Source organism: Chelonia mydas, chromosome 3 (genome assembly GCF_015237465.2).
Source record: "Chelonia mydas isolate rCheMyd1 chromosome 3, rCheMyd1.pri.v2, whole genome shotgun sequence".
Lineage (NCBI taxonomy): Eukaryota > Metazoa > Chordata > Testudines > Cheloniidae > Chelonia > Chelonia mydas.
The window spans coordinates 64131146-64145717 of record NC_057851.1 but is presented as its reverse complement, the minus strand read 5'-3'; the positions used below and the strand labels follow the sequence as shown (position 1 = coordinate 64145717).

Here is a 14572-nt window from a genome sequence, read left to right as displayed (position 1 = left end):
CACAGTTTCTTAATTCTGAAGCTATGTAAAAACACAAAGTAGGGGCAGTTATAGCAATTTAACAAGCAACAGTGATTCTCACCTTCTGAGCATTTCAGGTCATGTACTGTCCCTTTTTTCAGATTATAAAAAAATCACAACAGTTTGACCATGTAGTAGTTGAGAAAAACTTCATCTTCTTTCCTCACTTAGGCTGCTACAGCTGAAAACGCTGCCACAACCCTAACAAACACCATTCTGGCACTAATTAGACAATGCACAAATAGATTCTGTTTAATAAGAAATTTTTTTCATGCAAATTTTTCTCATGCACTCTGAGAGCCACAAGCTGGGGAAGGTCAGGGGTCATAACTTTTATTAGCCCAACGTCTGCAGGTGGGAAGGACACGCTTTGGAAGATCACAGCACTCTTCTCTGGGGCCGGAGACAGAACCACAGTCTGTCAACGCAGTGCCATGGCCTAAGCTCTGGGGGAGCTAACCACTAGAACCCCACCCTGCGCGCGCCGCTTCCTCGGCTCTGAATCCTCGCGCTGCTACGACGCGCGCTCCAGCAGCGAGGGGCGTGGCCTCGGCTGCACGATGAGATAATCGGCCCTCAAACTCCCCCGCACAAAACTCCGCCCTGGCGCGCTCTGCCCAATGGGCGGGTAGGGGAGGAGTCGGCCTCGCTCTGGTTTAGGCAGCTGCTATATAACAGTCTCTGGGGGATGTTCTTTCCTTTTTTCCTGCGGAGCGTCAGAGCTGGTGACTCAAGTGGCGGGTGAGTCTGGGGTGTTCTGTGCCCCCGGAGCGGGGAGGGAAGAGGCTGGGCTGGTCCGGTCCCGTCCCTGTTTTCGGGAGGCTTCGTCTTAGACATGTCCAGGAGTTCTTGCTGCGTTCCCCCCGCGGCGGGCGGGCCGCCTGCACCTGCCGAGGCCGGGTTGTGCGACTCACGGCGGCAGCTGGATGAAGGCTGCGGAGACTACAAGTCCCAAAATGCAGCGCTCCTCTTGAGCCGCCGCGTGCCCGTGGCGCAGTGCATGCTGGGGTTGGTGGGCCGCGCAGGCCGGGCTCCGTCGCTCGCAGCGAGGCTGCGTGATTGGGCGCGGCGGGGCTGATCGGCTGAAACGTGGCTTGGGCGGTGCGTCCCGGCTGCTGCCTCGAGCCTTGCGGCGCGGGTGCGGGGCGCTGCGCTCTGCCGCTTGGCGCGGCCCAAACGCGGTGTCAGGCGCCGCACAGGGAGCGCGAAATAACCTTGGCCCGGACAGCGGTCTGCTCCCGAGCAGTAGCAGACAGTTCGCCCCTCTTCCTCCTGTTCAGGGCTGGAGCTGTTCTCCGCGACATCCAGCAATTCGTGCTGGAAGCAAAACAGGCGTTTTTATGTTCATCATCTCTGGTCCTGTGAAACTGAGCTGTTACTGCTCCGCTTTATGATGCGTGGAGTTCACACTTGCCCAGGCATCTGTATCAATCCTGCTACTTTCCTCCAAGTGTAATATGATACTAGTAGCTGTGTGTGCGTGGAATAAACTTGCTTTAACTATGTACGTGTGTTGCTGTAGTGCTATTAAGTTGAGAACTACCACTGAAGAGTATTTAAGAGTATCTCTGAATGAAACTGGTAAAAATAATTAAGGAAATTACGAAATATAGCAGACAATGTCATTTAATATTGACAGTTACATATCTGATTGAATTAATCAATTTAAATGGGCTATTTCATGGATCCTCAGTGGCTATAAATGAATGCTATACACTGATAGCTTGAATTCCTAATCCTTATGGTTGTTGAAGTATTTCATGTTGAAATCCCCTTTTAGTGTAATCGTACAGTCATGACTCCCACCCAGTATAATTTAGTGGATGATGCTTGAGTTAGTATACCTAAAACCAGAGCAGTACACAAACTGAAGTCAGCTGGGAATCTTAGTTTGCAATATTATAAATTAATCTTTAACTTTAGGGATTTGAGACTACAGTCAAGATGAGTTACGCATATCTGGAGTTTGTCAAACTTTGCTTTTTTTTTCCCCCCAACTCTGATATCTTCTCACTCACTTGAATTGGCCTAGTTCTCTTATATATGGAACTGGCATATTAGCTGTGACAGCATCAGTGCACTTGTAATTCTAGCTGTACTGGGACTCTACATACCTAAGGTGTTTGACAGGATAAAAGGCTGCTAATTTACAGTTCTGAACCACTGCTCCTCAGTTTCCCTTCCCTTGCAAGCAAAGAGTACTGTGAAGAAGGAATCTCTTCAGGAGACTTCAGATAAGGGAGGGAGCAGAGAGCAGGTGGATGTTACTCCTGCTTCCCTACTTCTGGAAAAATACCTGAGCAGTGGTTTTTCTGGAGGAGAGGGTGGCAAAGGAGCAGCAAGCACAGAGCTTCAGAGCTGAGACTCTCTGGGCTCCTGAAGGACAGTGCAGGGTGCTACAGCAGCAGCCTTGGGAAAGGAAGGGCTCCAACAAGCAATAATTGGGAGGTGGTTGCATTGATTTGGGAGAGTAGGATGAGCAGTGTTACAAGTGTGTGTGGGCTGCTTTGATTGAATATTGAGGCAGCTGGGGTGTGAACACCAAAATGTGGAACCACTAGTGTGTAAGACTTTTGAATTAAGATTATTCAACTGCAACAGGACACCCTCCAACAATTAATCTGTGAGATTGCTGGGTTTGAGAACATAGCTGAAACATAATTAAGTAGATTCTGTACTTGTCGATTATGGTGTGACACACACCAAAATACAGTATGGGTATTCCACATTTTGTTGTTTTTCACATATTTTTTGTGGCCTGTCAGTTGGGAGATGGGAATGTTGAAAGGTATGGAGAAGACTCAAACAGCCTCTCAGAATTTGCAGAGAGGAGGAACCAAAAACATTTTACATAATAAAACATATTTAAAAGTTGATCTGTCCCTTTAAGCAGAGTCACCTAATTTAAATAACACTCATTAGCCATTTTGTTAAACCCACTACTATAGGTGTAACTCTTAAGATTATGATATCTGGCAGACTTTTTTCATGTTTTGTTCTTTGACAAGGTTTTTTGTATAATCAGTTGCCATGTTTGTGCAGGTCTTTTACACAGCAACAGAACACTTTTTGTAAATCTGTAAAAATTAGCTTGGGGAATAAAGACTAGTTATTAGCTGAAAGTACTTTTAACATTTCTTTTAACTGTCTGGATTTTTCAAGTAGATAGTGCATATAACTAGTGTTGTCACAATTTTTTGTTCTAGGAACTATGGAGATAAACTTTATGGTGATATCCTGGAAGTTGTGCAGAATAATTAAGGTATGACTCTGAGAATGTTTCGAATTTGGTTGGGCTGGAAAGGGCACAGTATTTTTGGGTTTGGTCAAGATTGAACACTCCAAAGTGCTTCAGTTTCATAGACCGCTCTTCATGTCTTCATCTATTTGAAAGTAATTCCCTCTTACAGTATGTGCCAGGACATCAGTTACTTTGTCACAGTATTACTGGGTAGAGCCGAAAGAAAAGATAGTTACAGTAAATTACTAGACTCATTCCACATAATTTTCTATTTGTCAGCTCTCCAGCATCTTACTGCTTCTGCTTACCTGTTCTCAGTAGAGGAAAGCACTTTGGTGCTATTACCAATACCGTACCCTATATTCTGGACTCTGGAGCATCTGTTTATCCTGGCACTATGTTGTGTTTTGGTTTTAGACCTGTTCTACACCTAAAATTTAGGTCAACCTAGCTACATTGCTTAAGGCTGGGAAAAATTTCACACCCTGTGCAATGTACTTAAGTTGACAGAAGAATTCTTGCATTGACCTATTTACTGCCTTTCGAGGGGATGGACTTATTACAGCAATGGAAAAACTCCATCTGTCACTATAGTAAATATCTACACTACTGAGGTGTGGCTGCAGCTGCAGTAGTGTTAGACATACCTTAGGGTTAGTATGTGAATTAGCCATATGAACTAAGCCAGGTAGTTCTGTCATCTGCAGTAATTAGGGCCTGGATCCTGCAAGTATCTGAGCATGAATAGCTTTACATATGTGGCTAGTCCTATTGAGTAAGTTATTTTATGCATAAGAGTTTGCAGGATTGGGGCCTAAGTGTGTATCTGATATGTCTTGGCTTTTCAGTAGTCCGCTGTCATTGCATAGGTAGACAATAATTCAGGTTAACATAATACACAGTGTTAATTTTGAGTGTCCATAGACTAGATGTAAACTTTCTCTGACAAATCAGCTGAAGTTTTGTTGTGACTGGCTTAGATTATAAATTCTTCGGGGCAGGGAATGTTTTACTCTTGAAAACCGTTTTTAAGATGCAATATGATGTGGTGTTGTATTACCACAAAGACAGCAAAAGTATTCCCATATTATAAAACTTGAATTTGCTATTGATTTTTCTACATCAGAATCTGACCCTTTTCTGTTTAATTTTAACTGCAGCCCTTCATGAAAACATCAACAGTTCTTGAAGACTATATGATGTACAATTGTGGATGTTCCTGAATGTTTAAGAAGTATGTTTGTGAATGGTCAAGTGGAGGAATAAATATGAAGATGGGGATAAATGGATTGGCAAAAATCTAGACTTTAATGCATTGGTTTAGTTCAATTAATCCATATTTAAATAGTTGAGGTAAAATTGTTACTTTCAGTCCTGTGAGGTATCACATGGTCTATCCTGATATTGTGAACAGTTGAGATTCATGGGAGTAGATGTGGTGGTGTAGTTTATTTGGATTGTTTAAGACCAATACTGTGGGAGATTGTAAACCATATCCATTTGTGGAGTGGCCCCACTAGGCTTTACAACCATGTTAACTCATTATCCATTAACTTGAATTATCTAACTCAGGATAGAAGTTTAGTGCTCTCAGACTCTTAAGAGGGTGAGAACAAAAATGACCTCAAAGATTTTTTGTTGGTGGTGAATTCAAATCTATCACAGAAAATGAACATATATTGTGGTGTGCAGTTTTAATAAAGATTATGCACATTTATATGCAAACTAGCTGTGGTTCTCAGGGTCTTGGCCAATGGCCCTGAGTGGTGCAAAACTTGGACCACTTTTTTATAGAATTTTTATGCTGGTTAACGAGAGTATCTAGTATTTCCCCTTCCTGACAATGCTTGAGGGGAAAGTAACTTTGTTTTGTTAGGTCACTTTCAAAATGCTGTATTATGCAATATTTATTAGTAACACTTTAAATGGTTGGTTTATCCTTATTTCTAGTGTGACTTATTAGCAAGTATCCAGTGGAGAATGAATGAATAACTGACAGCGCAGTTGGGATATAAAACTACTTGCGACTCTAGTGCTACTAAGACAGGTACAATTGAAAAATACACTCTTCTGATGATATTTTGACACAATACAATATGCTAATCTTCAAAGCACTAATACTTTTCAAATACTGTAAAGCGTGGGACATAGCTAAGTTATGGAGTAAGCTGTCTCTCTTTGTCAATTGAATCTTTGAGTAGTCTTTCTTGTGAACTGCCTATACATTCTTGCCTCCCTTTCTATAAAAGAAATGCTTTTGATATTTCTGGCTTATTAAGCAGTTCCAATCTGTCTGTGTGTTGTGGGGTTTTTTTGTTTTCTTTTAAATCAAGACAAGATGTCTAAGTGCTTTCCTTTGTCAGGGCAAAAATAGTGTACTGATACTTTTCTTGATTTTAAGTGTTTTTTTGTGAGGTTCCCCCCCGCAACAGACTCTATTGTATCTATAAGTTGCAGTGCCTTGTATTGATAAAGGTATCTGGCCCAAATGGAAAAAGGGCACTGTTCAACTTCTTGAGAAATAATTTCATTCTAGGATAGCATCTAAACTGAGTTATAGTTCTCACATGTTCATTTTGGTATAGTGTTCAGTATACCAAAAAGTGTCTAATTTTTAAAGTGGTCTATCAGTGATGAACCTATCCCGAACCTGACTTGCTGATGAGAAATTTTATACGGATCTGGCTTCTGAGATGAGACCACCATAAAAGAGTTAACCTGGTTACACCACTGTTCTATGCACTACTTAGACATTAATGTTTACTGTTACCACTAGGAAAGTATCTAATGTCAATTGATGCTGTTACTCAAACTGTCTTTGTGCTGTACTAGCTGTACATGCAGTCCTATGCAGTAATCACACTTGGGGCTGTACTGCACTGATTGTGGTACATTGATGTCTGGAAACCTATCCCAAAATTCCTGGCAAGGCTTGTTGGTGTGCTGCATTCTGGACACTTTGCTCAGGATTCTTTTGGCAAATCAGGGAAATTCTAGCAGGAGGGGTCAAATCCCATAATTCCAGAACACTCCTGGTAGTGAAGAATAGAGACTAGGCTGAGATTTTCAAAATAACTGAAGAGTTAATTGTCAGTTGTATTTGTTTATCAGAACTTCTCTGCTTAGTCAAGAGGTTTGAAGATTAGTTAAAATACAGTCCTATGGAGTATGTGTGCATAGCATTGAACCAAATCAGGAGGAAAAGCCCTATGGCAAATAGCTTGCATATATAGAGGCCAAAAGCATGGGTAGATCCTTAGGGACAAGACCAAATTGACTGGGCTCTGTAGTACAACTACTGGGACCCTTGTGTTGGCATTTATACTTTGTCCCACTTCCAGGAGCACATCAGAGATTTCTAAAGCTAACATTCGTAAATAAAACCCCAATATCAAATTTCTGACTTGGTGTAATCCATACTACATCTGTAATATTTTTCTTCCTTTCTGCTTTGGATGAGATGGCTTTTAATCTAAGGGAAAATGCAGTCCCAATGTAATTATCACAGTGGAAATGGGATGGAGTATGTGAGTGGTGGACATAAGGGTAGGATGTTAAGATGAGGCATGAGACACAATTTGGCCCAAGTGTTTACACATAAAGTAATTACATAATCCTAATTTCCTGTGCAGTCAACTCATGCATCTGGACAGGTAGCAGACTAGTGGGAAATGTCACATACTCAACACAGTTGCTCTAGGGACGCTAATAAATGAACATAATACCTTTGGTAGTATTCAGTTTCACCAAACTACTGTGCAATCTGTCTTGTTGCAGAGTTCTCTGAAGGCTGACTCAATATTAAAGGTATGTATTCTAATAAAGGTTGATGTTGATGAAGTATAAGTAATTCTGGTCTGATCATTGATGATACTATCCCGAACCTGATTCCTTGATGAAAAACTCATATACGGATCTGGCTTCTGAGATTAGACAACCATGATTCATATTGCTTTTTCTAAACACTAGAGCTGTGTGAAAGTAGTATTTCAAACAAGTAGATTTTGTTTACTTGGTAGACCATGTATTGACTGACTGAAAATTTGCCTATTGTATCCACATTTACTGTTTTCCACAAGGCATGATTATTGCCTTGTTTTCTTCTAAAACTGCACTTATTCCCCACTTCAGTCTGATTTCTGAACTTGTGGTGATGCATGGACTGTTGCATGATCAGTGGCTCATTATATGTACTTAAATGGCATTTGGTTTGTGTCCTTTCTTTTCTAATAGGATATAATTGATTTATTGTTCATGAAATATTTGATATTTCAATCTAGGATGAGGCCACTTCAGTTTGCATTTCTGTTGCAGTAATAAAGATTAAAATGCATTGAATACCTGGACAGCGCAATAAAAGTGGCTGGGATGTAGGCCTTTAATTTAGTAATGCCGGCTGTTTAAGCCTATTTGGGATTTTTATTGTTCATTGGCTGACAATTAACTTATTCTTTGGGAGTTCCCTGCCGTTCTAATCTCTGAAGGATAGGAAAACAGGAATTTTAGTAGTCTCTAGTGTCATGATCACATTTGTTTACTTGTTTACCCAGCCTTACAAAGGTGCCAAATTATATGTGAGCAAGAAAAGTAGATCTTTTAGGATAACAAGAAAGATGTGTAATCATGGTGTTATATTTTCAGCTCCACAGAGTTTGCAGAATGCTTATACTGATGTAGTATGTAATTAATACTACATCATAAGACTTCAATAAGAAAGGATGAATAGATGTTAGATTTGCACATTGAATGACATTGGCACATTTCCTTGCCTAATCTAAGAATTAAAAATGAATGTTTGATTTACTAACTGAATCTTTTTTTGAACAGTGAAATGGTGGAAAATGTACAAGCAGATGCATTTAGTTATGCAGGTATGTAATTGAAGAAAATGCACCCTCTGTTGAAAAGTGCCTTGTATTGGTAATTTTGGGTTTCTCACTTCGCAGATATCCATAGGCTTAACTTGGTGAGGTAGCTGATCTCAATTTGTCCTAAACTGAAAGGACATCCCTCCTCTGTTCAAGGCCCTTCATATGTCAGTAATCTTAATTAGCCTTTGAATGAATCAACACTGTTCTTTTCTAATCTGTAGAGGTCACTCTGAAATGTCAGTGTGCTTTACTTCTATGGGCTGAGCATATTGCTTGCACTGTTTTTGGTTGGTTTTTTAACTTATACACTTTAAATGTGAATTGAATTGTAATTTATTGGGGTTTTATAATCCTATTCTGAACCTGATTTTGTTGCTGAAAAACTATGGATCTAGCTTCTGAAATAAGATCCAGAGATATCATAGGAATATACTAAATTTTAAATTTGTCTATTGGATAAATCTACCAACTATTTAACCTTAAAATCACACTTTCAGGTGGAATAGCTTCATTTGCTTGAGAATAAAATGTAAAATGTCTTGTAACATATTTTTTCTTTTGTGCATTCAGTTTCTCATGTAAAATAAGCTGTTTTATTTAGTTTGTTTTCCCTTTTTAGTGATGAGGTGGAATTTTTGTATCATCACCTGACAAGTGTGGATGGTATCACTGGAAGAAGTCCAACACCTGAAGATACTCACATACCAAGATTTTAACAACAAAAAAATTTACCAGGTTTATGCTTCTGAAATAGTTTGTGGAATTGTTTGGTAGTTAATATTTCTAAAATGTCACATGGCACAGAACCAGTTGGTTTCCACTTTTAAAACTGTGAGCAATCATGTTTTGTGGAAATCTGAAGGTTTTGCCAAAAGTGAAGACCCAGCTCCCTCTAGTGAAACCAAAGCTAGAAACTGCATGTGGAATCAAAGAAGAGAAAATTCAGTTTTGCTAGAATCAGTCACATTTAACATTTTATGTTTTCAGACATGACTTCTCTCAGGAGATTATGGTGGCTGAAGGGAAATAGAACATACTTTAAAACTTTTTTAAAAGTGTAGCATAATTAATTTTTTTCTGTTTTATCAGGAAAGGCTCCCCTGCTCAGTAAAGAAAATACTAAGGGCAACAAACAATAAGCTTCAGTAGCGGGGTGGAAAAAACTCCCAGTGGCTAGCTGGTCTCCTGTGAAAGAAATAAAGCACAATTTGCTATTACTGAGGAAAAACTTACCTCTAACAGTAATAAAATAATAAATAGTCAATGGAAAACCCAGGCACCCCATGTAAAAAGATGGAGAGTACTAATAATGCAGAAAATCATAGTAATGAGTCTTCCCCCTTTTGAGTACAGTATCATTCAGGAAGTGAAAGAGGAAGATCAGGTTGTGGTATTAATCAGTGAAGGCACTGAGGAAGCAAAAATATCGGACATTTGTGAGAAAGCAAAATTCAAGACTCATGGGAGGAGTTGTGGTCACAAGAGAAAACAAGGCTTAAACCACAGCCTGGGTTCTGTTTATGCTGATAGGGAAAGAGAAGTAAGTTTTTTTTTTTTATGCACCACTGCCCAACCACATGAAAAGACCAATGTCATTGGTGTGGAACTTTTTTCTCTTGATCAGAAAGATGCTATCAATGCATGTTGTTTGTGTGGAAAAGAGGTCAGTAGAGGGAAGAGAGGCAGGCACACACATGGGGACTTGTGGTTTCTTAAAGCAAGTGAAAAACAACCATGTGGGAGAAACATCTCTGCTGCATTCAGCCCTAATGCAGTAAGGAAAGAGGTGGAGGAGAGGGGTCAAACATCTGATAAATTGCAGGCCACAAAGGCTGCAGTGAGTGGCATAACATCCAGTATGCCCTTTAGTATCATCCTCAACCCTAGTGTTAGGTAGGAAAGCAGAATGAAAGAGTGATACACAGCAAATGACAACCTACACTTAAACACGCATTTCAGAGTATAAGAAAAACCATCCTATAATCCCCATACTTAATACAGAACTGGCAAAAATGCTAGTTGGGGGCTGCAGCCCTTTTCATTTGTCGAGGCAGAGGGCTTTCAGGCACTAGTGGAATACACCATTCCCAAGTGGCGCATACCTAGCAAAACCTACCTTTCAGCTAAGGCAATACCACAGTTGTACAAAACTCTCCAGATAACTGTGTCCAAGGCATTGAGGATGTCAGAGGGGAGGAACATCCATCTGACCACTGAAATGTGGACTAGTGGTCAGACCAGGGGTGGGCAAACTTTTTTTTGGCCTGAGGGCCATGTCAGGGTTGCACAACTGTATGGAGGGCCGGGTAGGGAAGGCTGTGCCTCCCCAAACAGCGTGGCCCCCACTCCCTGTCACCTGACTGCCATGACAACCGCCCCCCAGAACCCCACCCCATCCAACTCCCCCTGCTCCCCATCCCCTGACTGCGCACCCCCCCCCCATAACCTCTGCTCCATCTAACCGCTCCCTGTCCTCTGACTGCCCCCGGAACCTCCCGCCCCCTTACCATACTGGAGCCACCCACGCTGCTGCCATGAGTGGTGGGCCAGAGCACTGGTGGCGCAGTGCGCTGAGACTGCGGGGAAGGGGCTGGGCAGGATGGTACTGTGGGCCATGGTTTGCCCACCTCTGGGTCATGGACTGTGTGTATATCAGCTCACTGAGTATCTCTTCCTTTTCAGTTATCTGTGGCAGCAGGTAGCCAGACCCATTGGCCACAGACTACAGCCTGCAAAACTGTATTTTCCGTTTTGAAAAACCCTACAATCCATTGTGTATTGGAGAAACTGCAGAATATTAATGCAGAATGGCTTTCCCCTTGCTCACTTTTAGCAGGGTTTATTACTTCTGATGATGGCACATACCACGTTAGTCCCATTAAGGAAGGGGGGATACTTTCATGTGCCATGCTTTGTACACATTTCTTGATGCAATAGTTCATTCATTACTGAACAAAGATGATGTGAAAAACATGCTGGCCATTGCACATAAAGTCTGCAGTCACTTCAGCCATTCCTTTACAGCTGCTTATACTTTACAAGAACTGCAAAGGCAAAATGGCCTTCCATTGCACCAACTACCAAACACCATGGGCTAAACCAGTGGTTCTCAAACTTTTGGACTGGTAACCCCTTTCACATAGCGCACCTCCTTATCAATTAAAAACACTTTATATATTTAACACATTGTAAATGCTGGAGGCAAAGCAGGGTTTGGGGTGGAGGCTGACAGCTCCCAACCCCCAGTTTGAGAACCGCTGGGCTAGACAAACGGAATTCCACTCTCTATGCTCGAGCAATTACTGGGGCAATACAAAGCTATTAGTGACTATGCAGTGCCTCAGAGGTATGAAGGAAGCAATCTGTTTCTAACGCTTCCACAGTGGCGTTTTAAGAAAAGTCTGTGTAGTATGCAGAGACCTTTTGATGAAGCTTTCTGATGGGGTGCTAAAAAGATGCTAGTCTTAGCCAAGTCAATCTGCTCATTTGCCTCCTAGAGGGCAAAAAAGTGCCACCTGCAAGAACAGTTTGGAGAAGTGGATGTTATTGCAGCAGTATATTGGCTAAATAGTATTTTACCCATTCTGAAAGAAGGCTCGTATAATTTATATTGGGGGGTCTGAGGAGTACATTCTTGCTTTCTTTAGATCCATGATTTAAAGTACATTACCTGTCTTTCTCCCAGGTCTAATACAGAATATTACCAAAATGTTCTCTCAGATACAGTTGCTAAATGTGTTTCCACTAGAACTGGTGAGAAAACAAGCTCCTCTAGCATCAGGTATCAAATAGAAGAAAGTTGGAGCAAAATTGAAAGATTTCAGTGTTCAGAAGGTGAGATCTTTTTGGGTACCTCATAGGCATCACACTCCACGCATTCCAAAATGTCACTCTGGGATTTGTTCCTTGATCTAGATTTGATTAAAGTAGCAGAAAAGGGTACCATGCTAGAAGATCCTGCATCTCTGATTATGAAATGGTGGAGGCCTACCTCCAGGAGCAGTTATTTTACACAAAATGATGAGCCTTTGATCTCTTAGCTTGGTAAGAGAAGGGTTTGGCTAGCACTAAGCATAGTAGCTATGGAATATCTTCGCTGCCTTCTGGTGTGATATTCATAAAAATGAACAAGCATTTTTTTGCCACTTGACTACACTTTGGAAGATGACCTGGGATATGGGATTAGTGAGGAGGGACTGGGAAGAAGTGCGTGATGCCTCTAGTTTTTGGGGGAAATTACTTCCTCTGAACAATGTATCTTTCTCAACTTTTTTAGTGTTTGATTTTAATGTGGTATTTTGTGTTCATTACTTTGTGTGGCACAGATATAGGGTGACATTTGATATAAACAGAAGTAATTAAATGTAAATCATGGCAGAGTTTTTAATGCACAACAAGAAAAATCAGTCAGTTACATGATTTTATAAGATTGCTGTTTAACAAGATGTAAGACCTTTTAAACTTAAGTTGCTTTGTAAATGAAGCATTAAAACATTACATGCATCAAGCAAAACTTTATACTGACATCCTGTACCAATATTCATTGGATTTGAATGTTGAAGTATGTAGCAAGCCAGGAAATGAGAAGTTAAAGCTACATGTGAGAATAAACCATATACCTTTTCTCAGATTTTTACCTTCATCAAATTACAGCTGGGCATGGAGGGAAAAATGGAATGGTGCTGCATAAATTCCTTGGTACCACTTACATTTTTTGCTTTTCCAGGATGAGGCAGGCACCTGCACCCTCTTCATGCAGGGACATTCTGCTTTTGTCTGTAAGTAGGCTAGGAAGGATTTGACTGAGTGGTAAATGTTGGCAAACATTGATTTCGCTATTTATATGGATAATAAAAATTCACAGATAAACAGTGTTTTTCTTACATTGCCGGAGCCCCAAGTTTGATTTAAGGATATTAGTATCTTTTAATATGTGGTGTTAATAGGTGTCCTTATAAACCTCTAACTTTTTTTCATCTCAGTGTCTGCTGTCATTAAAAATAGTTGAAGCCTGTGTGCAGTCCTTTGTGCAGCTGAACTTAAAATGAACTTAAAACTGGTTTAAAAAAAAAAAAAAGAGAATGGGATTCATCAAATTCTGTATGCTAAGCAGCTCTTTCCCTAAGCTAGGCTGTGGGAGATGCTGATAAGGAATGTGCTCTATGGACAAGAATCCATCTCCTGCTGTCAAACAGTTTAGGTTCCCCTAAGCTGTTTCTTGTGAATATTAGGCAACTGCACAGACAGGGGAAGTGGAGATGGTGCCTCAAGTTTTAACGTGGGCGTTAAGAGTATTTTTATAGGGTAGGGATGAGGCAGACCCACATTCAATTCCAAAGAGCGTTCTTTGCATGTTATGGGAGAATTTCCTAACCACTAAACTTGGGGGTTACTCTGATAGAGGTCTCTGTCAGTGTGTCTTAGTAAAGCTGTTGTGCTGTGTGTAGACAGTCATTGGATAATGGAGAGTGGATGCTTCCTTCCTAGCTCAGGTGTGGGTGCCCTGACTATCAGGCTGAAAAGTCATTGGGCTAGAGCGTGTCTCTAAAGTATCCAAATTCAAACAGTTTCAGGCAAGATAGGTGGAGAGCGTCCTTCTCTCTTATTCCTCCCACCCCCACCCCACCCCCCGGTAGAGCAGTGGGGCTTAGGTAGGAGCCAGGTGGTCAGACACCTAGTGATGCTGCAGTGCATATGCTCAGAGCCAGCAAGTTAGGTGCCTAAGAAACTTTTGCAGCACAAATTTAGGTGTCAAGTAATGTTAGGCACTAGCTGAGCAGGGATTTTGTGGATTCCAGTGCGGCCTAAATCTGGTGTTTAGGCACCTTGCTATCTTTGGGCATCTGGTCCTTAGTGCCTAGCACAAAGCTTGATGAGGGGGCTCTGTGTTGTCCTCGGACATTATCCATGAAAGTGATACGTTCCCAGAGTGGAGATGGAAACTTAGAAATGGATTTGGTAGAGTCTAGGCAGAAATAACACTGAGGAAGAAGCAAATAGAAATAAGACATGGCATCAAATGCCAAGGTCCTTTGTTTTCTCAATTGGTCTGTGGCAGACTACCTGTTCCATTCTTTAGTCTAGTTAAGCTATTCCATTCTTTAGTCCAGCAGTTTTTGAACCTTGGGGCCAAGGCCAAAATCATTTTCACCCCCTTCCCACCTCAGAAAAGTCACTAGGCAACTCCTGGGACCTACAGCAGGAAAGTCATGCTCATGCAGGGGTGAGAATTTCATTTGCTGTTCTGGGCCATGCGCTGGAATATAAATTTGCTATATACTCCCTTTAATTCCAAAGCAGTACTTCTGTTGATGTTAGTGGGAGGTTTGCAGAGAGATAAAGTACACTAAAAAGACCTTTATGTAATTAAACTTACCCTTATCTGTACAATACTTCATTGCTGTACTCGACATTAAACAAAACTTACTTTTAGAACAAA

The 14572-nt window shown here is 41.1% G+C and overlaps 2 long non-coding RNA genes and 3 other non-coding genes across 9 annotated transcripts in view; 4 read left to right on the top strand and 1 right to left on the bottom strand.

The window, feature by feature from the left end:
* The window catches only part of LOC119565762, an 18809-nt gene extending 17803 nt beyond the window's left edge, over positions 1 to 1006 (bottom strand). For all 3 annotated transcript variants that reach the window (XR_005224636.2, XR_006289476.1, XR_005224637.2), the window contains exon 1: positions 83 to 1006. This is a non-coding gene — a long non-coding RNA (uncharacterized LOC119565762). The remainder of the gene's footprint in view (positions 1 to 82) is intronic.
* LOC114018490 overlaps positions 1 to 14572 on the top strand; it is a 24118-nt gene extending 9546 nt beyond the window's left edge. The window contains exons 3-10 of one of the 3 annotated variants that reach the window (XR_005224631.2): positions 736 to 762; positions 3228 to 3283; positions 4423 to 4496; positions 5213 to 5309; positions 7040 to 7069; positions 8090 to 8133; positions 8753 to 8868; positions 10816 to 14572. This is a non-coding gene — a long non-coding RNA (uncharacterized LOC114018490). Of the gene's footprint in view, positions 1 to 735; positions 763 to 1087; positions 1526 to 3227; positions 3284 to 4422; positions 4497 to 5212; positions 5310 to 7039; positions 7070 to 8089; positions 8134 to 8752 lie in introns of those variants that run through there. The other 2 variants (XR_005224629.2, XR_005224630.2) reach the window with 2 other exon arrangements.
* LOC114019728 lies at positions 5888 to 5957 on the top strand. Its single transcript, XR_003564732.1, has one exon. It is a non-coding gene; the product is annotated as a small nucleolar RNA SNORD50 (small nucleolar RNA).
* On the top strand, positions 7122 to 7192 carry LOC114019734. The gene has a single exon (XR_003564737.1). It is a non-coding gene; the product is annotated as a small nucleolar RNA SNORD50 (small nucleolar RNA).
* LOC114019741 lies at positions 8474 to 8538 on the top strand. The gene has a single exon (XR_003564740.1). It is a non-coding gene; the product is annotated as a small nucleolar RNA SNORD50 (small nucleolar RNA).